Here is a 10,793-nt window from a genome sequence, read left to right as displayed (position 1 = left end):
TCCAGGCATGAGTTCAGTGTGTTTAAGTGACAGAAATAAGGCCACTGTAGCTGGAAAGGAGACAACAAAGCAGAGGTGGCAGAAGATGGGACAGACCAGGAATCAATCATGTTAGTGCTGTGGTCAGAAAAGAAGTGTGCATTTCATTATTCTAAAGGAAATGAGAAGGCATTAGAGGCTTAAGAAGGAAGAGATATCTGATTTTTATTTTTCTAAGATCACTATGACTACGGTGTGGGAAATAGCTTTTAAAGCAGCCTGAACTTAGATGGTCTGTTAGGAAGTTCCTTAAGAAATGAAGCCAAGAGACACCAGTAGGTTGGACTGGAGACGAAGAGAAGTTGGATTCATGTGTTTTGAAAGAAATGTACTAGATGTATCAGATAAGGAAAGGATAGGAATCTTGAATCACTGTGGGGGTTTTAGTCTTGAGCAACTGACTGTATTGCAGTGTCATTTACAGAGATGGGAATGGGTAGGAGGAAGGACTTGGGATTGTGTGTTTGGAATCGAGAGGTCTTTTTGGTTTGTTTGTTATGTGTTTGCTGTATTTAATTTTAGCTGTCTTTTAAACTTCTAAATGAAGCTATCAAGCAGTCAGTTGGATATAAAAATATAGGGATCAAGATTGAAAAATGAATGATTAATGAAGGAACACCTTATGGAAGTTTCTCAAACTATTATTTTTAGAACACCAAGGATTATGATTATACATATTAAATAAATGTAGTCTTTATTCAATAAGCAAAAAAAAAAATGTGAATGTAAGAATTTTATCATGTGAATTTTAACCTAATATATTTTTTCTTATGTTTCCATTTATCTACAGTAGAATCTGGATATGTAGTTATATATAATTTAATGATTTTATTATATGATTAATATTTAGCTCTTTATGACAATGTACCAAGACGACAATGTCTTTCATGTGGTAAACCACTTGAAAACATTTAAGGATCACTGTACTGGAGATTTGAAGAGGTGTCCCAAGTACCCAGTTGTGATAATCACTAAGATTTTGCCTCTTTACTTTTATCTTTAGAGCCTTAGGATTAAGTTACAAGTTCAAAGGTTTCTACAAATGGTTAACAGATCCAAGAATATGGAATAATTATCATCTCCAGTAAAACCAACTATGTCCTTCCTAACGATCCTGAATCATGGAGACTTTGTGCCAAATTTCAGAATGTCTATAACTGAACTTACCATTAGAAAGTCGTTGTTCCATCATTAGGATCTTCCCAACCACATATTACCATTAAGATAGAAGAATTATATACAGAATTAGAAATGTAGAAAGGATTTTTATAACGGAAAAAATAATGCTACCCAGATTAAAAGTAAATGTAGCAAAGAGGAGATAGTAGATAAATTTCTCATCGGCTTATTTAACAGCAGATTGTTAATTTGAAATAAAGCTGTTCCCCGCCTCATAATGTTCACACCCGGTGCTATAAAAAATTCGTAGCATTTTATGGGCTGTGGCTGTCAGTGCTTCAATAATTTTGACTCAGAGTTGTTTATATTGTTGTTTCAATATAATTTAAGGGACATTTACATTTTATTCAGCAAATTTTATTTTCCATGTGAGTTTTCCAATGGCTTTAGACTATTTCTAATTTCCTCATTGGGAATTTTGTGAAAACTTTCCCTTAAAAAAAGTAGTTCAAATAACTGCTAGAAATTGAGTGATCTCTTTTGCTTCAGTAAAAAAAAGATAAATTCAGGTAGTTTGATTTTAAAATCCTAGGAAAATAATTTACAAGCTGTATTAACAAAAAAGAACAAAATGATGTGTTACATATAAAGGTAGTTCTTCAAACTGACTCCTAACATATCCACATAGAAGAGTCTAAGAATGTAAAGAAACTACTGCTTCCTCATTTCATGAGCAGCAAAATAATATACCTCATTCTCAGATATATTGTACATTATAAAAACAATTTGAACTTGTTAAAAATTTTATGCCGATTAAAAAATAATTGAAACACCAAGGAATTATGAAGGTTAATAGTCATATCACCTTCAACCTGTATCCTATCTCATTTCTCTGTCCGAAAGTAATCACTCAACATTTCTGTGAGCATTCTGCTATAGGTAGATATTTTAATATTATATGTATAATATGATGTATACATATATATTTATAAAGAGATTGTATTATGCATATTGTTTTCAGCTTAACCAAATATATTTTCAATCTTTTTATGCATACTTCACATATTTCTGGAAAAGGTGGGATTTTTCAAAGAATCCCAGATAGAGTTAAATTAATTACTATTTTTGATATTCCACTAAGTGTTTGCCAGCACAATCAGGTTGTTTTTCTAGATGTGCACAAGAAAAAGTTATTAATTAATACTTGGTCTAAACATTTATACTTGTCACGATAAACCCAATTTTCAACCTTCTTTCTAAAAGAAGCATCTGCCTTACTTAAATGTCATGGTCAATAAATATCTACCCAGAAGAGCAGAATTTCTCTCTACCACTCTACAGTGTCAAACACATAGTGTATACTTATTAAGATAATGTACCATTTAAAAAGGGAACATGGGTAGAAATAAGCCATGGAAGCTTATTCACCAAGGAAACTCTCTGATTCAATTTTACTCCCAGAGGAGGATTCTGTAAATAAAAATTTAATCCAGAAATTGTTAACAAGCCATTTCCTACAAATTGTGTAAACATTACTAAAATGAGAAAACCAAGCATGATATAGGAGCCACCTCTTTTATCTTCAGGCACAAGCAATGGTGAGCAAATAGATTAAAAACAAAAGATGAGACATTAGGCTAAAAACCAGGAATAAAGTAAGCATTGTCATTTGGAATGCTTTCTTTATGCAGAATATTTTATACTTTCTTCATATTCCTTATTTAAAAGTAGGTAGGAAGCCATTTAGAAATATTTGGGGTGAAATAATATAGCAATATTATGGGATAAACGTCTTTTGCTTGAAAATAACTTCTATTGTCTCATAACGACACAGTAATCCTGGTCATAATATCACCATTGATGATGTAAGATTTTTCAGGGCAAGAGCTATAAAAACAATATAGATGAAAATGATTCACATGTATTTTGGATGACAAAATCAAATTAGGCATCTACACCAAATGTGAGGTGACAGAAAACAGAGCTGATTCAGTGATTTTTCAGAATGATGAAATTTTATCATGGGCTGCTCTATGGACCACTGAGAACATAAAGATATTTAAAAAAGAAATGGACTTCAACTATCATAGAGAGATTATTTAAGACTTATGGAAAAAACTATTAAATTCTGAGTTTCTGAAGAAACTTGGAATTTCCTTACTGAACAGAATTTAAGATTATGGTGAATAGCTGTTTGTAATTAGTATTTTCATAACATCTTTGCCTATGAATGCCACTTCCTACTTTATCATTATATTATCCTATGATTTCTCTCCTTGCTGTAGGCTTTCTTAGCCTAGCAGCTAGTGTTTTCTTTATTGCAATCCAGATTTACAGAGTTCTTAACTGTGCAGTGACGTAGGTTACTAGCAATGTCCATGCGCGAGAGAGTGGAAATGCTGAAATTTCAGCCCTTGAGTTCTTGCTGGTTTTTGCTAAATGGGTCAGGGAGAAAAAGGAACTGTTTTATAGAGAACACTCAAAGTTGAGACTGAGTTAATATCATGGTGTGAATGTTCCTAGCATTAAAATCTACAGATTATATTTCCTAAAATTTATGGCAGTTTGAAGTTTGAACCATTAACTAACATTTTCAGAATGCTCTTAAGAACTACCCATCCATATATTGTCTTACTCTAAGATCAGAAAGGATGATATATAAGATGATATGGCTATAAGCCAATTTATATTCTTTTTGTGTTCTTAGGACTACAGAGGCACACCTGTTTAAGGAACTAAGGAGGTAGTTAAAATACTAAATACTAAAAGTCAACAGATGCATAGAGTATCTTTGGAAGAATGTCTTGTAAACACAGACTTGTATCATCTCACATCCTTCACAGTCACATTGCATTTTCACAAGTTGAGCACATCTGCAGGCTTTTAATCATGAGTTTGGTTGTAATCTGGGAAGATTTCAACCTCAGGTTTGAATCAATGCTCTTTCATAAGTTTAATGTATTTATCCTGAGGTTTACAGTCAAGGGCCATCTTGCTCTTATTACGTTCTCAATAGCAAATAGTATGGCATATAAACACTGAATGTTTAATACATCCATATTGAATTGAAAAAACTTCAGTTGAATGTAAGAATTTAAGTAACATACCTTTTGGTTTATCGTAAACATGAGTATTAGTTCCCAATATTTTAGCACACTTATTTTCCTCAGTGTTTCTCAGATGTCTGATGTCTTGGGTCAGATTTCCTGGAAAGAGAGTCACATACAGGAAGTTTATGGAGAGAATCTTTAAGAGCAACACCAGGGAGAGAGTAAAGTTAAATTGGATAAAAGGAGTAGTTGGCTTACAATGCGGTCACAACAAAGACCTCGTTATATGCCACGGATAGTTCTGGAACTAGGATGATTCCCCACAGTTGTCCAACCTTAAAGCAAGGGAGCTGGCCTTTATACTTCCTCACTGACCAGTTTTGGATGCAACCTGACTCCAGAGGAGGGAACATGACCTCGGCAAATAGGCTTTCTTTAGTCAAGGGTAGTTCTGGGAGAGTGACTCAGCTAAGAGCTGTCAGCCACCAACATTGCCGGTAGAGAGAGGAATGAGAATTTTACTCTTGAAGGGCACTCAAGTGGTATACTCCATCATTCACTACATTATTTTATCTTAAACCTTTGTAACCTGATTTCTTTATTCACTACTCTACTAGAAAGAAAAAAAAATTCCAAACATCATTGATGATTGCATTTTTCAACATTCATCATTCTTAAGTCTATAAAAGTAAACAGCTAGTTCTTGAAAAATTCTCCATCCTTGGTTTCCAAATTTACTTGATTTCTCCCTATCTCAATTGCAACCTTATTCTCTTTTCTCTTTACATTCTTTCTATGAGAATATTTTTCCTCCTGTGGTTTAATTTCTCAGAGTATATGTAGAATACATCAAATCAACATCCCCAACTTGTCTGAATTTCCAGATGATTCTTTAATCTCCAAACATAGTTTGGATTTTCTTACTTAAATGACTATCTTCATTACTCCAAAGGAAACACTAAGATACTTTAAAAACAGCAAAGTATTGTTATTTAATTAGTGGTAAAACTACTGTTTCTTTCTTGCAATTACTATTACTTGATGTTAAAAGTAATATCAGCTCATGTTTTTGTTTTTCTGCTTAAATGAGTTCTTTCTTTTAATATTGTTATTTATTCCAATGGTACTTCTATCCTCTGTATATCTAATCTCACACTCAAATCTATTTTGATTTCTTATCCCTCTTATCCAATAATTGGCCTTGTGTATTAAGTCTTTGTAATTAGTCTCATCTTTGTTGTGTTCCATTTCCTATTATCCATGAGATGCTATAAATTGCTGTAACACTCTTGGATGGTCATCTTTCTTTAGACTTTTGCAGCTTCCCAGCATTCCGTATACTCAAACCATAATTTGGGTAATTAATCTTCCTGCAACACATCTTTAACATAACTTTCATCATCAGAAAATTCTCACATGCTTTTCAAAGCCAAGTAACCATAACTCCATCTTTAGCCTAATGGTCAGAGCTTTCAAAAAGCATCCCAAAATGTGTTCAGTGACTATTTATTGAGCAACTATATAGCATGAGCTTTTCTAGGTAGTGAGAAATATGAACTAAAGTCATTGCTTACATCTAGTAAGGAGGTGAGACAACAAGTCAAATAAATTGATAAAGTTATAAAGTATGTAAATGATATATTTATAATGAGAAGTTCTAAGTGGGGGAAATAAATTAAGGAAAATGACTTTGAGATGAAAGGATGCGATTTTATCCAAGGTAGGAATGACTGAAATGGTGACTACTGAGTAAAAACCTGAAGGAAATAAGAGCATGTGTCGTATGGATATGTGGAGGAAGGGTGCTGCAGTGGCAAAGGTCTTGATGAAGAACCTTGTCTTCATGCTTGAAGCAGGTGAGGAACAAGAATAGTTTTCCTGGAGTAGAATGAGTGAGTGGGAAATACTAAGAGATAAAGACAGAGAAGTGAAGAGTGCTAGATTACTAGGAATTCATGGGTCGTAAAGAATTCAGCTTTTACTCTGAGTGAAATGGAAGTCACTGAAAAATTTTGGGCAGAGTTCTAACATGATCTGACTTTTATTTTAAAAGGTGCTTTGCTGAGAATGAACCAAAAAATGAAAGCAAGAGGATGAGTTAGGAGGCTAGAGTAATCCAGAAAAGAGATAACCATGGCTGAGATCAGGGTAATAGTTGTAGAGATGAGAAATGATTCTCCTGAATATATTTTGAAGTAGATTTAACAAGATTTACTGATAGATTGAATGTGACAATGAGAGAAAATGGAAATCAAGAATGAATCTAATTTCTTAAGCAACTATAATAATACAACTATAATTTAATGAGATAAGGAATACTAGACAGGAAGGAGCCAATGGTGATGAGGGATAGAGTAATAGCAGAAGTTCAGTTTGAGATATGTTTAGTTTTGCATGCTTTATTAAATATACAAGAGGTAATAACAAGTAGACAGTTATAACAATGTGAAATTAGGGGAGTGGAGTGTAGAGATATAAGTTTTGGAGATATCAGCTTATATATATCATATAAAGCTATGTGACTGAATTATATTACTTATGGAATAAGTATCAAAGAATCAGTAAAGTAAACTAAAAAGGAATATCTAGAAAGGAAGAATGAAAACCAGGCATGCAGAGTGTCCTGGAAGCCAAGCAATGAATTTGTTTCAAAGAAGAGGGGAGTGATCAGTAGTATCAATGGCTGGTGGTAGGTCAAGTGGGATAATAACTATAAATTGATCGTTTAAGTTAGACTATGAAAGTCATTGAAAGCCAATTATGACAAACCTAATCTCTCTTTCCAAATAATTTTTTCATAAACATTACCTATACAGTTGTTTTTCAGTCAGATTTGCCTATTCAGTGTCTTAAGAAAATGATGTTTTTGCTTATGCTTTTTTCGATATTGTTAGACATACATTCTCCAATTAAAATAGTTTCTTTTCTGCCTATTCAAAAGCTTTTCATCTTTAAAATTCTTATTTTATCATCCATTAACCATTCTCTCCAGCCTACTTTATATTCAATGTCCAGGACAACAGAAGGCTTACTGTCTGAATCATATATTTATCAATAATCATAGAAAATATGGCTTGGAGTATAGGTTTATGAAGAATTTTAATTAGCAAACTTCAAGGATTTTTAAACAGAACTGTTGCATGCCGATGACCTTGGAATTCTCCCTCCCTTCTCCCTTTTTTTTTTCCAGAATTTTTAAATGTAAAGAACTTTTCATTTTTATAAGTCCTGCCTCCTTTGAACTTAATCTACCATTACCATCGAGTCTGTTCGTGACACAAAAAAATACAACTCCTCTTTATTTTGTTGGTCCGTAAATGTTTAAAGATAGATAGCTATCATGTTCCTCCAGCCAATCCACAGCCCCATCACTCTTTTCTTCTGCAGACTAAACATTCCAGTTTTTTCTAAACATTCCTTATGTGACACCATGTCTAGCCCTTTTACTATCTTGGTTGCCCTATGTATTAGGTCTAATTTGTCAATGTCTCTCTTACAGAATGGCAAACAAAACTGAACCCAACACTCTAGCATGCCTCAGGTCAATGTATACTGAGGTGGGAATCTTCACCTCAGTATTCCAACCACTCACATAGGCTAAGATAGCTGAAGATTTAGCTTATTATCAGCTTTTTAATAACTTACAATGGAGACTTTCCACTAACATAAGACTACATTCCAATATAGATAGAATTGAATTTTCAATCATAGATGGAAGAAGCTAAACTTTTACCCATTATTGAATCTCCTTTTATTTCATCTTTACTCTGTGCTGTTTAATAACAGTTATTTGTTAGTAAATTCACTGAGTCAAAAATATCAAAGCCTTGTAAATTGCAATAAGTCGAATGACATTAAATTAAAATAATCATCCTTAAAGTCATACAATATACGGTCAATATAAAAATAATTTCTTAAAGAGGAGATTTAAAAGTTTTTAAGTTATAAGATGTAATACTCATAATTTAGGTACAAATCCAAAAGTCTTTTAGGTAGTAAAGAGAGAAGAGGATATAAAAATATGGAAAATTCTTATCTTTTAATAAACGGAGAGCTCCATTTTGGTATCTATAAATACATTACAAATAAACTTGACATTTTTAACTCCAAAACAATGGTAATAATAACAATGATGATAATCATAGAACTCTAGAAATTTACTAAGGATCATTCAATTATACTTAGAATGAGTAAATTACAAGACAATAGAAAAAGCATTTCTGACAAAGAACTTGTACTCAAAATATATTTAAAAATTCTCAAAATTTATAATAAAAAAGTAATCCAATTTAAAAATGGGCAAAAAATTTGAATAGACCAAAGAAGATATACCAGTGAAAAATAGCACATCAAATAAAGCACTCATTAGTTATCACGGAAATGAAATTCAGCTGAGAAAACCTATAAGCAACAATGCCCCAGGCATAACTATCACACCTGGCACCCAGATTTTGGTTTCAAGTAATGTTCTCCAATGAAAAGAATCAAGATTTGGGAGGATTTGGATCTAAGATGGGGCAGGAAATATGCAAAATGAACTCAGAGCATTTCGTAGTGCCAGAAGGCAAGAAAGTACTGAGGAAGAAAAAGGAAGAGAAGAAGAAGATCCAAAACTGGGAGTATGTCAAAGGGACACAGGTGCTAACTAAAAAAGTTCCTAACGGGTAAAGCTGGGACAATATGAGTAACAAGATAATGTAGTATTGGATTATAACCCAAAGTGTCAAATAAATATTCATGAGTTCACAATGATAAAAATAAATGATTTAATACATAAGTAAATGGGAGAAAATAGATAAACTGCTTGTGCAAAAAAGAAATCTCTAAATAACTTATGTAGATACTTCCTTATCAAAGAGACTAAGTGTAATTCTCCCCCTTTAAATGGGAGCTGTGCATAATTATGTCCTTCCAAGGAATACAGTATGGAAAGCAGAAAAAAAAAAAAAAAGAAAAATGTTATAGTGAAGAAGCTCAACAAATATTACCTCAGCTAGGTGATCAACAGTGATGTCATGCTAATAATCTATATTCATGAGATGACACTTAACCTCTGTAATCTTCCTCCCCAAAAAACCAGTAGCTCCTGTCTAATCATAAGAAAAGTACCAGACAATCAAAACTTAAAGACAATCTATAAAATATCTGACCAGTACTCCTCAAAACTGTCAAGGTTATCAAAAACATGAAGTCTGAAAAGCTGTCATAGTCTAAAGGAGACTCAGAAGACATGACAAATGAAAGTAATGCGATATTCTACATGAGACTAGGAGTCAGAAAAAAAAAAATAGGTAAAAAGTAAGGCAAGAGTTGGGTAGTGGGGAGAAGGCAGTAGGAAGTTAATTGTCCCTAGAACTTCTTAAGCTCATGGTTGCAACCTGTGTCTCTGGAATCCCTTTGCCATTGTGGGGAGTGGAAGGTGAGTGGCGGGAATTACAAGTCATTCCTTGCTAGAAACTTTGTGATAGCCAAGTTTCTGAATATCAAATCCCATTCTTTAATACCACTTGTACATACCACTTGTACTTTAATCAGAAGAGATGATAAATTAAAAGTTGTACATTGTTCTTCTTAACCCAGTGTCCTAGAATAATTGAAAGTCAAAATACATCCTTAGGTTATAATCAATTCCTTCCACATTCTAAAGATTTTACAAGTTTTCTATAGTTAGAATCTTCATGGTTTCAGAATAGAAATATTGAATATTTTTTTAATTCACTGAAATATAACAAGGAAGAAGTTTTGTTTTGTTTTGTTTTCCCTCTCTGTGTGAAAATATGCCCTAACAATGTTTAAACAATTCTGGTTTAATGAAACAAACCATTTCCATTTGACTACTGTAGAAAAAAAATATTTTTAAAGTTATTTTTAAAGTTCTAGGTAACTTAGACACTATTATATGGTACAATACTTGAAAAGCATTACTAGGAGTGACAGATTCTGAAAAGTATATTAGTTTTATTCTAATCACTATTGAAACTTCTTGATTCCAAAACCATCTCCATAGCAAATAGTGGAACCTCCTGATTTACTGTCTAGTCCATTCTTGTGGCCTTATACCTAAGAAAGCATACCAGTCTATTTCATTTACAATATTATGTTCACTATGCTAATCAATACTTCGTTTATAGAATCCTTCCAGGCGAAAATTAAACTTGCACATGTTTTTATATCAGGAAGCACATACCGTTGTCTGGGACATCTTAATTTGACTTTAACTGTGATTAACAGAAGTAGTATTACAATAATGGCATGTGGCCCTACCATCAGAACCATTGCCAGGAACAGAGATCCAAATGATGCAAATGGGGAAAAAATGGATTTTCTCCAAGTAGCAAATTTCCTTTAAACACATTCTGTCAGAGTATATTATGAAAACTAGAATGCCTGGTTAGCGTTTAGGTCACTGTGTAAGATCTCACATGTAGACTTCAGATTGTGTATAATAATAGCTATATAATACATCCACTGGAGATTTCGATCTTTCTTAGATTTGTTGTTTTGCCCTTCATTCAAGGGACCTCACTTGGTTTCCTTTATAAGGCTATTGTCGGACCTTTTCACTTCTAGATGGCTCACAGGGGG

Source organism: Pteropus vampyrus, unplaced genomic scaffold, assembly GCF_000151845.1.
Source record: "Pteropus vampyrus isolate Shadow unplaced genomic scaffold, Pvam_2.0 Scaffold234, whole genome shotgun sequence".
NCBI lineage: Eukaryota > Metazoa > Chordata > Mammalia > Chiroptera > Pteropodidae > Pteropus > Pteropus vampyrus.
Note: the sequence above shows the minus strand (reverse complement) of the source record.